We start from the raw sequence: 12,313 nt of genomic DNA on the forward strand, positions 1-12,313 counted from the left end.
TTGTTTTGGATGTTATTAATACATAACTGTGGAATCAGGTTCAAATTGTTTAAAATTTCAATGTCACATAGTCACTGAGTTTCATTTAGCTCATAATCCTACTTAATCTAAGAAAAAAAAGTTCAATGGACCAGGTAGAATTCTAAAAGAAAGAACTTCATTTTGTGTGACCACAGCTGTGTGTGTGTGCTTAGTCGCTTGGTCATGTCCAACTCTTTGCGACCCCATGGACTGCAGCCCACCAGGCTCCTCTGTCCATGGACTGTTCCAGGCAAGAATACTGGTGTGGGTTTCCTTCTCTTCCAGGGTGTCTTCCCCACCCCCCCCAAAGATAGAACCCTGGTTTCCTGCATTATAGGCAGATTCTTTCCTGCCTGAGCCATGCCCACGGTTATCTCCCGACATTTACCATCAAGCAGAAGATTAATCCAGTGTGGATGCTGATAAGCTGGTGTAGCTAATTCCTGCTCTGGATACAAACAGATGTATTCAGTCTGATGTCCTGTCCATGTTAATTCATCTTCCCATCTCTATACTAGCTGGTACACTGTTCCAGTTAATAGAGAGACAGCAGTATGAAGTTCTGGAATAAAGGAGGATCCATGGTTAACAAACAACATTTGGGTCAGCCGTTGAAACGGAAGAGAAAAATGGAGTCAATTCTTATCTTTATGAGGGATCTTTCTACCAATTGTTTGGGGGTTGAATTCACAGGACCTCTGGAACATAGAAAATACTCACAGAAGAGAAAAAGAGAAAGAAAGACAAGGAGGCCATATACTATGTTGGCAGTTCCAGATTATAATCTTTTCAAGGCTCTTAGCAGGCTTCTCTGACTTCTGATTTAGTCACGGGGGAGCCCTTTCAATGGCTTTTACTATTGTTCCTCCACAAATTCTCACCCAGACATTTAATCACTTGACTGATTTAGCACCAGATCTTAATTTTTAATAATCTAGTTTATGCAAAAGGGCAAAGAAGGAGGTTGTTCCTAATAGAAAAGAGAAACAAGGTGATTAGGAAAACAAAGACTCACAGTGATAGTTTGCCTTCAAGAGTCTGGAAAACAATGTCAAAAGGAAATAAGAGAAGGGGAAAATGAAAACCTTACTAAGGGTGACATAGTCATTCCTCTCTTTAACAAAAACGTTCTCATCATCATTTTTATTTTGGGGGGAGGGATTCAAAAAATTTAGTAGCATTATCTCATTTAATCTCCAATAAAAACTCTCATTCTAGGAACTTCCCTGGTGGTACAGCGGCTAGGACTCTACGCTTTGACTGAAGAGGGCTTGGGTTTAATCCCTGGTCTGGGAACTAAGATCCCACCTGTTACATGGCATAGCTTGCTGCCCCCTCCACCAAAAAATAAAAAAAACAACAACAAAAAACCTTTCATTCTACTAATGAGGAAATGAAATTTAGATTAAGTTGCCCAAAGTCATACAATGAATAGGCACAAAGGTGGAACCTTAGCCTAGCACTACAAGAATCAAGAAACTTTGCTCTTTGCTTCTGTTTTAGTATGTCATGATAGTTACATGGTATTTTCCCCTTTAATTTACTTATTGTAGAGAAGTTCATTAATAGATTTTATAATATGGAACAATCATTGAATTCCTGCTATAAACACTTCTTAATTTTCATATCATCATAGGTAGTAGTTACATACACATTGTTAATATTTTATTTCAAATTTTTGCATCCTTATAATAAGTGAGTGTTCTTTTTGAACTATACTCATGAAGTTTTGGTTTCAGGAATAGGTTAGACTAATACAAATGATTTCAGAACGTGTCCATATTTTCTGTGTACTGCAGCACTTTAAACAATATTGGAATTATCCACTACTTAAACAGTCTTTGGTACTAGCCCAAACAACTCTCTGGACCTATTAGAGTGTTACCTCCATTGTCAAATCTTTTTTTTTATTAGTCTTTACAAATTTCTTATCCTTTGGTAAAATAATTTGGATAATTTTACCTTAAAAGTTGGGTATTTTACTTAGATTTTTCAAATTTATCACAAAATGTTGGCCACAGTATTTGTATCTAATTTTTAAATAGCCTCTATATATGTGATTATGCTTTCTTCTACATTTCTAATCTGTGTGTGATCTTTTTAAATCAGATTTGCCAGAGGTTTGTTTATACTATTGCTCTTTTGAAAGAACCAGTTTGGGTTTTATTATTCAAATCTACTTGATTTTTTGTTTTCTAATTCATTTATTTCCCCTCTAGCTTTAGTATATCTTTCCTCCTTTTTAAGTCTATTTTATGCTGTTCTTTCTTTAATTTCTTAAGATTATTCTTTCATAATTTCTTTATTTTTATTTTTTATCCAGTTTTACTAAGATATAATTGACATATAACAAACACTGTGTAAGTTTAAGATATACAACAAAATGATTTGACTTATATATATCATGAAATAATTGTCAATAAATTTAGTGAACACCATCATCTCATATAAATACAAGGTTGATTAAAGAAACAGAAAAAAATTTTTTTCCTTGCCATGAGACCTCTTAGGATTTACTCTCTTAACAACATCCATATATAATGTATGACAGTGTTATTTAACATATCGTACATTACTTCCCAAGTACTTATTTATCAACTGAAAGTTTATACCTTTTGACTGCCTTCATCCAATTCTCCTTTCCTCCACTTCTGGCCTTTGGTAATCACAAATCTGATTTTTTTTAATGAGTTTTTGTTTGTTTTGGCAGTATAATTGACCTACAACATTATGTTAATTCCTGGTGTATACCAGGATAACATAGTGTTGTATACCATAGTGATTTGGTATTTCTATACATTTCAAAATGATCACCATGATAAGTCTAATGACCATTCATCGTGATTTTTAAAACAAAGATAAACAAAACAAAACAAAAAACCCTAATTTGATCTGAAGCGCACAGACGCACAAAAAATTATCTCACAAAAACCTAAAGCTCACTCCCTCCCTTGCATAAGCATTCACATCATGCAAAAAAGAAAAAAAGTCTTCCCTCTCCCACTAAGGATGCCTTCTTCTTTGTGTCTGGGTGAGAACCTGCCTCTGATATAGAAGAAGGAATAAATTATATGTCAGGGTAAACCCAATAAGTGAAGCTGGTGGAACAGGGCTTGGTTTTCAACCCTGAAGATCAGAACTTCATAGGAAACATGGAGGGACTATTTAGTTCATCCCCACAGGACAGAATTTATCCCAAGGGCAGGGCATACTGTTGGTGGGAGGGCCTCCAGATCATTGTCTTACTACACTGTCCTCCTCCTGTATTTATTGCTTTACATATGGAACTCATACTTGGCAATAAATTCAGCCAGTCTAAGTACAAAGCACCCAGCACAGGATCTGTCTATGCCAGGCTCCAGGAGAGCTGGGAAACAGTGGTCTGTGGTGGGTTTTTGCCTCATTCCTGTGATGGCCACCCCTGGGGGAAGGAAAAGGAGGTGTTAGAGGGTGGGTGGTGAGTGCTTCCTTTTGGGGTCTTGTCTTTAATTCATTTTCCCTAGCTGATCATAAGGGTTATTTATCTGCCACATTCCATTCCATGGGGTAGAAGACCCAGAGTAGTATTTTTTGGAACTACTGTCAATGGTAAGCAGGCTATAATGAGTGATTGGTACTAAGTAAAGCAGCAAGGAAGTAGAGATCATAATTCAGAGGATGTTGTAATTGGACTAATTTCCTGTTTGTAATGTTATTGCTCCTGAGCACTGATTCTGCAAATTTAATTCACTGTCTTAAAATTTTGATTCTTTGGCTTCAGCAGGACATTAAAGGCACTTTTTCAGAGATAAATGTATACTTGTGTGTGTGTGAGCAACCATTACAGGCAAAGCAGAGCCAAAATGCAGCTGAAATGAACATTTACCTGTGCATGAGGTTTGTAAGCGATGTGAATGTCAGGAGGGAGAGTATTCTGTAGAGGTCAGATATCTGCATGCTGGGTGGCTAAACTCAGATATCTGTTTGTTTGAAGACAGGATGGCATTTATTTAATTTTCCTGAGGAATGTATGAATGAGATTGATTATAGCTATGCATGGAGAAGCATGTGTACGTCTGTGTAAAATTTGGAGTTATTTCCAGCATCTGGTGTGTGAGTTTGTGTTAACTTGTGAGGAGACTATGCAGTGAGGAGTGGGACTGCAGCTCACATGGCACTCAAAGTAAAGACTCCAGAGCGGGGATAAAGAGTTTATTAATTTGCCAGACCAGGGGACACCCCCAGTGAAGACATTTACTGAGAACAGTGGCAAGGAGAAAAACATCAAGAGTGTTAAAGTTTTAGTTCATAGTGGTCATGCTAAGAATTAATACTTACCAGAACAGAATGTACATGGTTGGATAAAGCAAGTTTCATTGTTCATTGGTCAGAAAGGAATGTGAAGACCTCAGCAAGGGTCTGGGTTCCCAGGGTCAAGATTAATGACCTTTATCAGCTGGTGAGACCAGTTACAGTGATACATGACAGTCAGATCCTCCATGGCAGGCACTGATGTAAGTGGAAGTACTTCCTCTCACACAGGTGTAGCCATCAGGAAACCCTCATGGAGGTTTCATGTGTGTGTGTGAACGTGTGGATAACGACAACTTCTGCTAGTTTCAAGCTGTGCTGACCCCGGTTCCTCACAGCCTCTTTAGGACTGAGATTTCGCTTCTCAGATATCTGAGATGAAATAGCCAATTACATCCCTTTCAGAAGTCTTCAAAGATACAGTAATTTTAAAAAATGTTTGCAAGCAATTGAGAAGGATTCTGATAGGATGACAGAGTCAAATACACAGAGAGAGGGTGTGGGAGTCAAGGGCTCCTTTTGCTCACAGTCATTAGCACAATGTCACACGCAGGTGCACTTTGAGCACAAGTAGGACCAAGAATGGCACCCCACTGCAGTGTTCTTGCCTGGAGAATCCCAGGGACGGAGGAGCCTGGTGGGCTGCCGTCTATGGGGTCGCACAGAGTCGGACACGAATGAAGCGACTTAGCAGCAGCAGCAGCAGGACCAAGAAACACAGTCACTAAGGCAACCCACAGAATGGAGTGGAAAAATATTTCTTAAATCAGATCTCTGATAAGGAATTAATATTCAGAATATATAAAGAACTCCTACAATTCAACAGCAGGAAACCAAACAGCCCTATTAAAAACTGGGCAAAGGACTTGAATAGACATTTCTCTAAAGAAGACACACGAATAGACAATAAGCACATGAAAAGATGCCTAACACAACTAATCATTAGGGAAATGTAATAAAAACCACCGTGAAATAGTACTTCACACTCATTAGAATGGCTCTTATTTAGAAGAAACCCCCCAAACAACAACAAAAAACTTTTAATTTAACAAATTAAATGTTGACAAGGTTGTTAGAAATTGGAACTCTTATGCACTGCTGGTGGCAATGTAAAATGGTGCAGCTGCTGTGGAAAACAATATGGCAGTTCCTAAAAAATTAAAAATAAAATTATCTTCTGATTGAACAATTCCACTTCTGTGTATATATTTAAAAGAATTGAAAGCAGGTACTTGGATGTTTGTACACCTATGCTTATAGCAGCATTATTCACAGACTCATAAGATGAAAGCAACCCAAGTATCCATTGATGGATGAATGGATAAACAAAACATGGTATATAACATGGTATATACATACAGTGGAACATTAGCCTTTAAAAAGAAGGAAATCCTGCCGGTTTTGATGACCTGGATGCAATTGGAGGACATTATGCTAAGTGAAATAAGTCAGACAGAGAAAGATGAATACTGCATGATATCACTTATGTGTGTAATCTTTTTATAAAAAGTCCAACTCATAGCAACAGAGTAGAATGGTGGTTACCAAAGGATGGGGCATCGTGAGGCTGGGAAATGGGGAGCTATTGGTTAAGAACAAGCTTTTGTTTAAGATGATTAAGGCCTTTATGATCTAATGTATAGCATAGTGACTATAGCATACTAATGCAGTGACTAATACTGCATTGTATAATACAATTTAAATTTGCCAACAGAGTAGATTTTAAGCAATCTCACCAAAAAAAAGAGGTAAATATGTGAGCTGATAGATGTGCTCATTAACTTGATTGTGGGAATTCTTTCACAATATTCACAGCTATTAAACTATCACGTTGTATACTTTTAAATATATTATGATTTTATTTGTCAATTATATCTCAATAAAGCTGCAAAAAAGTAAATTTTTACACATGCTATAGCATGAATAAACCTTGTGTTAGTCCATTCAGGCTTCTGTAACAAAATACTACAGATAGAGTAGCTTATAAACAACAGATGTTTATTTCTAACAGCTCTGGAGATTGGATGTCTGAGATCAAGGTGTCAACATGGTGGGGTGAGGGCCTTTTTCTGGATGACAGAATGATCATATCCTTCCTTGCAGAGGGCCTAGGGGGTTCTGTGGTACCTCTTTTATAAGAGCATTAACCTCCATCATGAGGGCCCCACCCTCATGACCTAATTGATTCCCAAAGGCCCCAATTACTAGTACTGTCATCTTTGGGTGTTAGGATTTCAACATAGAAATTTTGGGGAGATAGAAACATTCAGCCTACTGCAAAGCTTGAGGATATTCTGCTAAGGAAAAATGCAAAAAGACAAATACAAAGACAAAGACAAAAAAGTAGTCTGATTTCCCTTGTATGAAGTGCCTAGAGTAGTCAGATCTAGAGACAGAAAGTAGATTGGTAGTTGCCAGGGGTTAGAGGGAAAGGGGATTAGTGCTTCATGGGTACAGAGTTTTAGTTTGGGAAGGTGAAAAAAAAGTTCTAGAGATGAGTGGTGCTGATGATTGCATGACAATGTGAATGTACTTAATGCCACTGAACTATACACTTAAAAATTATTAAAATGGTAAATTTTATGGATGTGTACTATATATGTGTTTTACAACAATTTTTAAAAAGCGTTGGTTACTAGATGAGTTATATTTTTGAAGTATTCAAGGTTGTCTAAGTTTGTTTTGCTGAAAGTGTGCAAAGCCAGTAAGAGAAGGACAGCTGAAGTGTCAAGGCCTGTTTCTAGCAGGTCCCACAGCTGAGATAATTTGGGGAAAAGTGCATGTAGTCTGTTCTAATTTCTTGAAGCCCAACCAGAAACTCTGCTGGCCAAGAGGGCTGCTGCAGGACAGGAGGTGAAAGTAGTTAACAGTAGCTGATATTTGTTTCACTTGCCTTGCTCTCTTATGAAGCACATGATCACCCTGAGAAGAACGTACTGTAATTTTGAGCAGGGGATGCTGAGGCTCAGAGAAGTCTTTGGGACCATCCCCAGACCACACAGCTATTTCCCTGAACTCAAACCCAGGAACCCTTATACCAAATCCTGTCCCTATAGCACTTAATATTTTCTAGTGACATTGTTTTGGTTTGAAGCTAAGAAACTGCTCTTATAGCTGTGGATAGACTAAGATGATGGGGGACAGTGCAGGCAGTAAATGCAGGCCTGACCCACCTTTTAAAAATCACTTCTAAGTGAGGAAACAACTCAGCTATGACCATCTCCATCGCTGATGTCAGGCCTCTGGGACATCTGATTTCTAACATTCTTTTTCACTATATTTTTCTGATTATAAATACTAAAATTGGCTTATTGTGGGAACTGAGAGATAGGGTAAAATTAAAGAAAAAATAAACAAATTGCTGGAGGTAACTAGTAGTGGTAGTTTGGTGTAAGATTTTTCCAGTCATTTGTTTGAAAGCTAAGGTGAGATTAGATAGTGTGTATTAATTTGTAACATGCTTTTATCATCTAATGTACACATTTTCTAGGTCATTATGTATGAATAGTACTTGCTTTGACCTGAGCTTTAAGGTGTAAGAAATAATTTTAAGTACATCTCCTTGCCGTGGGTATATTTATTAAGAGTCTTTGGCTTTAAGTAGCAGAAAGTAACTCTGCCTAGGTAAGCCAAAAGGGGAATTTCCTGAAAGGATATTGAGGCAGCTCCTGGAATCTGAGAAGTGGACAATCAAACAGATAAGAAGGATAGAGTCAGGACTGCAGGGCTGCAGGGATTCCCTACCTCTGGTTTTCTCAATTCCGGATGTCAAATTCCCAGGTAGGATGGTGACTGGGGCCCAATACTGGGCCAGTCAGCCTCGGCCAGGACAGAGTTGCGTTGTGGCAAAATGATAGTTCCGTAACACGTGAGTATTGTGCTTGTGCATGTGCTAAGTTGCTTCAGTCGTGTCCAACTCTGTGCGACCCTGTAGACTGCAACCTGCCTGGCCTCTCTGCCCATGGAATTCTCCAAGCAAGAGTATGGAGTGGATTGCCATACCCTTCTCCAGCTCTCGTATATTGGGAAGGGCGATTACTGGGAGGAGGAAAAAGTAGCTTGTAAAATGCCAGTAGTAAATGCAGTAAAAAATAGATTCCTACCTCAAAGGGAAAATAAGACAATAGATCACTTTCTTTGAATACCTTAAAAAAAAAGATTGGACATATTTAAATCATCCCCCAAATGCTCCACTAAAATTTAAGGTTTTCTGAATTGTTAATCGAAATGTTATTAATTTTTGAACACAATTCAATTGACCTGTATGTCGATGCAGTGTTTGTGTATTTCAAGAAACATTGAGGCTACATGTGTAGGTATTGTGTATTTTATGCAGTTTTTATGGGATGCAGGGCATTATTCTAGTGTTTTACGTATTTGTAGAGGTTTATAAAATGGTGATTAGTTTTGTTAATTCTCTTTATAGTATCTATATTTGATTTGTTGAGAAATCCTTTGTCAGGAATGAAACTTCCAATTAAAATGTTTTTTCCATGGAAAATATGATCCACTTTATGAAATTGTTTCTAAAAACATGTTGCAGCTGAAATCAGAACCTGCTAATTTATCCATATGAATCTACAGAAACTTACAGATGTGCATATATTATCATGTGAACACATATGCACTCTTCCTCTAACAGGCAGTATACACACTTCACCTGATCTAAGTGAGACTAGTTAGCTATCTGTCCATATCTAAGTATGGATTTCAGTGGATCGCCTCAAGTGTTTGAGGAGAAACAGATTAATTTAGAGCTTAAAATGCATGAATGTTAAAGTGTATGCATTTGGGGACGACCTCAGTATTTTTAGCTTCAATTGCTGAATGAAATAACTTTTTCCGGTGATTTTTTTTCCCTCAAGCCTTCTTTACTGTGCAGAGCCAGTTGAGAATATATTCTGGTATCTCCCTTTTTGGCCCTTTTTGGTTTCCTTTAAAAGTCAGTACTGAATGTTTGTAATACCCCAAGCATATTCCAGTATATTCTGTGCAAATGTCTCTAGGACCAAGAAACTGGGTTTCTAATTTTGATTTTGATGGATACACTGGTCATTTCCTGGTCTGAATCATTTAACAATGCAAGTAAAATAGGCCTTTGTACCATTGCTCTTAGAAACACCAGTACTGCGGTTGCATAGGAGCCTCCTGAGAAAGCTTAGCGTGGGCCTCAGAGTGCGTCTGGCTAAGAAGGGATTGAGTCTCTATCCTTTTTTAGTGGGGCAGTCAATCACAAGGGCTCCATCATCCATCATCTTTGGGCCTTGAGGTTCTCCCTGGAAGCCTAGTGTATGGAATTTGGCCTGGATTCAAGATACCATATATCCAGAAAAATCAAAGATGCAGTTGCTTTTAGGAAGTGAGCTAGATGGAAAGCACTAAAAATTCATTAAAAAGTAATCTCAGCCTGACTTTTCTTTGATAAAAAGAAGGCTTTGTGGTCAAAGGAAATGCTAGACAGTTGGCAGTCTCTCCCTTTGCCAGTCAGATTTGTTCCATTTCTTATCAGGATTCTCCTTAGGATAACTGTGAAATGCCTAATGGAGCAAATGCAGGTTCTGACCCATTTACTTAAACATGAGTTGGAGCTTATGAGAGCTGCACCTCCTCTAGGAAAATGTGAGTGTGCATGCATGTTTGAACAAAAAAGGATAGTTCACTATTAGCTCTGACAATGCCAGTTTTTAAAAAGGGAAGATATCTTCTAGTTCAATGTTTATGCCAAAGTAAAGGAGCATAATTCTGGCAGCAGCTCATTAGCAGGACTTATGGATCTAGAAACAGATGCTGAGATGGAGAGTTAAATGCAAAAGGTATACTGGGAGAATTCTTAAGATCAACACATAGGGGAGTGAGGGTTGCAGGTTTGACATGGTGGCAGTGTTGAATAGTGATGCTGTCTCAACAAAGCCCTCAGCATATCTCCTGGGTGCGGAGACCAGGCCTTTGAACACCGTATTGATTTGTCATGTCATGTCATGTCATTTGTCATGCCTCTTGGGAGGGACATGTTTATGGTAACTAAAAGGTAACTAAAAGAGAGACAAGTTCTGGGGAAGGAACTCAGCTGTGAGACATGAGCAGCGAACATTCCCACAACCAGGGTAATGAGTACTTCTGTTCTGAAGGGGGATCTGGGTTATACAAGGGGACAAGGATCATACTTTGTTTCAGTGCCATAGAGCTGTCTAAACATTTACATACTGAACATTCAGGATGTCCAAGGCAGCCCACTAGGTGCCATGGAGGCATCTAAAGAAAATCAAGTAGGCATTCTGCCTTTATAGAAACTTGGACCATCTGTTGCTGTATGTATAACAGACATAATTGGGCCTCTTCTACAACATGTTTTCTGTATAATTCCAGTTATAACCAGAGAGTGTGCTGTTGGGTACTAGACATTGTAAAAAGCAGTTTAGAACCAGTTCTCAAAGCAGATAGACATTTTAAGGATAAAGCAATAATTATGGATAACATTTTTGAGGCATTGTTCTAAGCACTATCATTATTCCCACTTTATAAATTTAAGAAACTGAGACATAGAAAGCTTTAAAAATGTGTTCAATATCACAGAGATTATAGGAGACTGGTAAATTTTGAATTCTGGCTGTTGATTGCAGAGCCCACTCAACCAGCCTTTTTTTTATTATCATAGAGGAGTTGTAGATAAATTAGAACCCTCCACTTTTCCCCCTGTTAACATTTATAGTAATTTTACACTTTTGTTTATTTATGTATCTCCCCCAAGCACTTTCTTCTGTATCATGTACAAGATATCATGTCACTTAATGAAACTTAGTTGATACAAAAAGAAGAAGGATTTCGGTTTCCCTCTCCTTTCTTTTTTTTTTTTAAATATATTTTAATTTAATTTTATTTTTTAACTTTACAATATTGTATTGGTTTTGCCATATATCAAAATGAATCCGCCCCAGGTATACATGTGTTTCCCATCCTGGACCCTCCTCCCTCCTCCCTCCCCATACCATGCCTCTGGGTCGTCCCAGTGCACCAGCCCCAAGCATCCAGTATTGTGCATTGAACCTGGACTGGCGACTCGTTTCATATATGATATTATACATGTTTCAATGCCATTCTCCCAAATCATCCCACCCTCTCCCTCTCCCACAGAGTCCAAAAGACTGTTCTATACATCAGTGTCTCTTTTGCTGTCATTGAATGCTGGTAGGAGAGACAAAGAGTGGAAGGTCATAATTAACAGTATGTAAAAGCAGTCCCATAACCCTTGTGTTTATGTAGTAGAAAACTCATCTCTTTTAAGACCCAGCTGCTTCCTGTACCAACATACTGAGCTAGACCAAGGTCAAGTACGTATAAACAATCTGTCTGTGATGATTAAAAGGTTGTGTTTTAATAGGTTTTTTGCCACATACAAGCTAATAGCTGATTGTGATCCCATGGCCTCTTACATTCATTTCTGGTTAGCTCCAGAAGAAGGCTCAGCAAACCACCTGCTATCTGATTTTGATTTTGCCATATTTTGAGCCAAGAATGGTTTTTGACTTTTTAAAAATGATTGGGGGTGGGGGATCAAAAGACAAATATTTTGTGACTTGTGAAAGTTATATGGAATTCACATTTGTGTCCGTAAGTGTTTTTGGCACTCAAGCATGCCCATTCACTTACGTGTTGTCGGTGGCTGCTTTTTCAGCTGCATAGGCAGAGTTGTGTTGTTGTGACAGTCTATATGGCTCACAAAGCCTAGCAGTTTTTACTCTCTGGCCCTGGACAAAAAAAGGCATGGTGATTACTGCTATGAAGAGGTTCTCAATCTGACTCAGCTCTATTGGAAACACTTGAGGGAGCTTTTAAAACTCCCAATCCTCAAGTCCACCCTCACCCACTAAATCAGAATGTCTGGAGATGACACCCAGTCATCAGGATTTGTTAAAGCTCCCCGGTGTTTCCCCAGTGTGCAGCCACGGTTGCAAACCACTGCCTAGAACATGAATATATTTCGAGGGGCATATGGTCTAGACTT

General features: G+C 38.4%; 1 protein-coding gene across 4 annotated transcripts in view; it reads left to right on the forward strand.

The window, feature by feature from the left end:
• SHC4 (SHC adaptor protein 4) overlaps window positions 1-12,313 on the forward strand; it is a 176,695-nt gene that overhangs the window by 93,392 nt on the left and 70,990 nt on the right. The window lies entirely within an intron of this gene.

This window comes from Bos javanicus, chromosome 10 (assembly GCF_032452875.1).
Source record: "Bos javanicus breed banteng chromosome 10, ARS-OSU_banteng_1.0, whole genome shotgun sequence".
Taxonomy (NCBI): domain Eukaryota; kingdom Metazoa; phylum Chordata; class Mammalia; order Artiodactyla; family Bovidae; genus Bos; species Bos javanicus.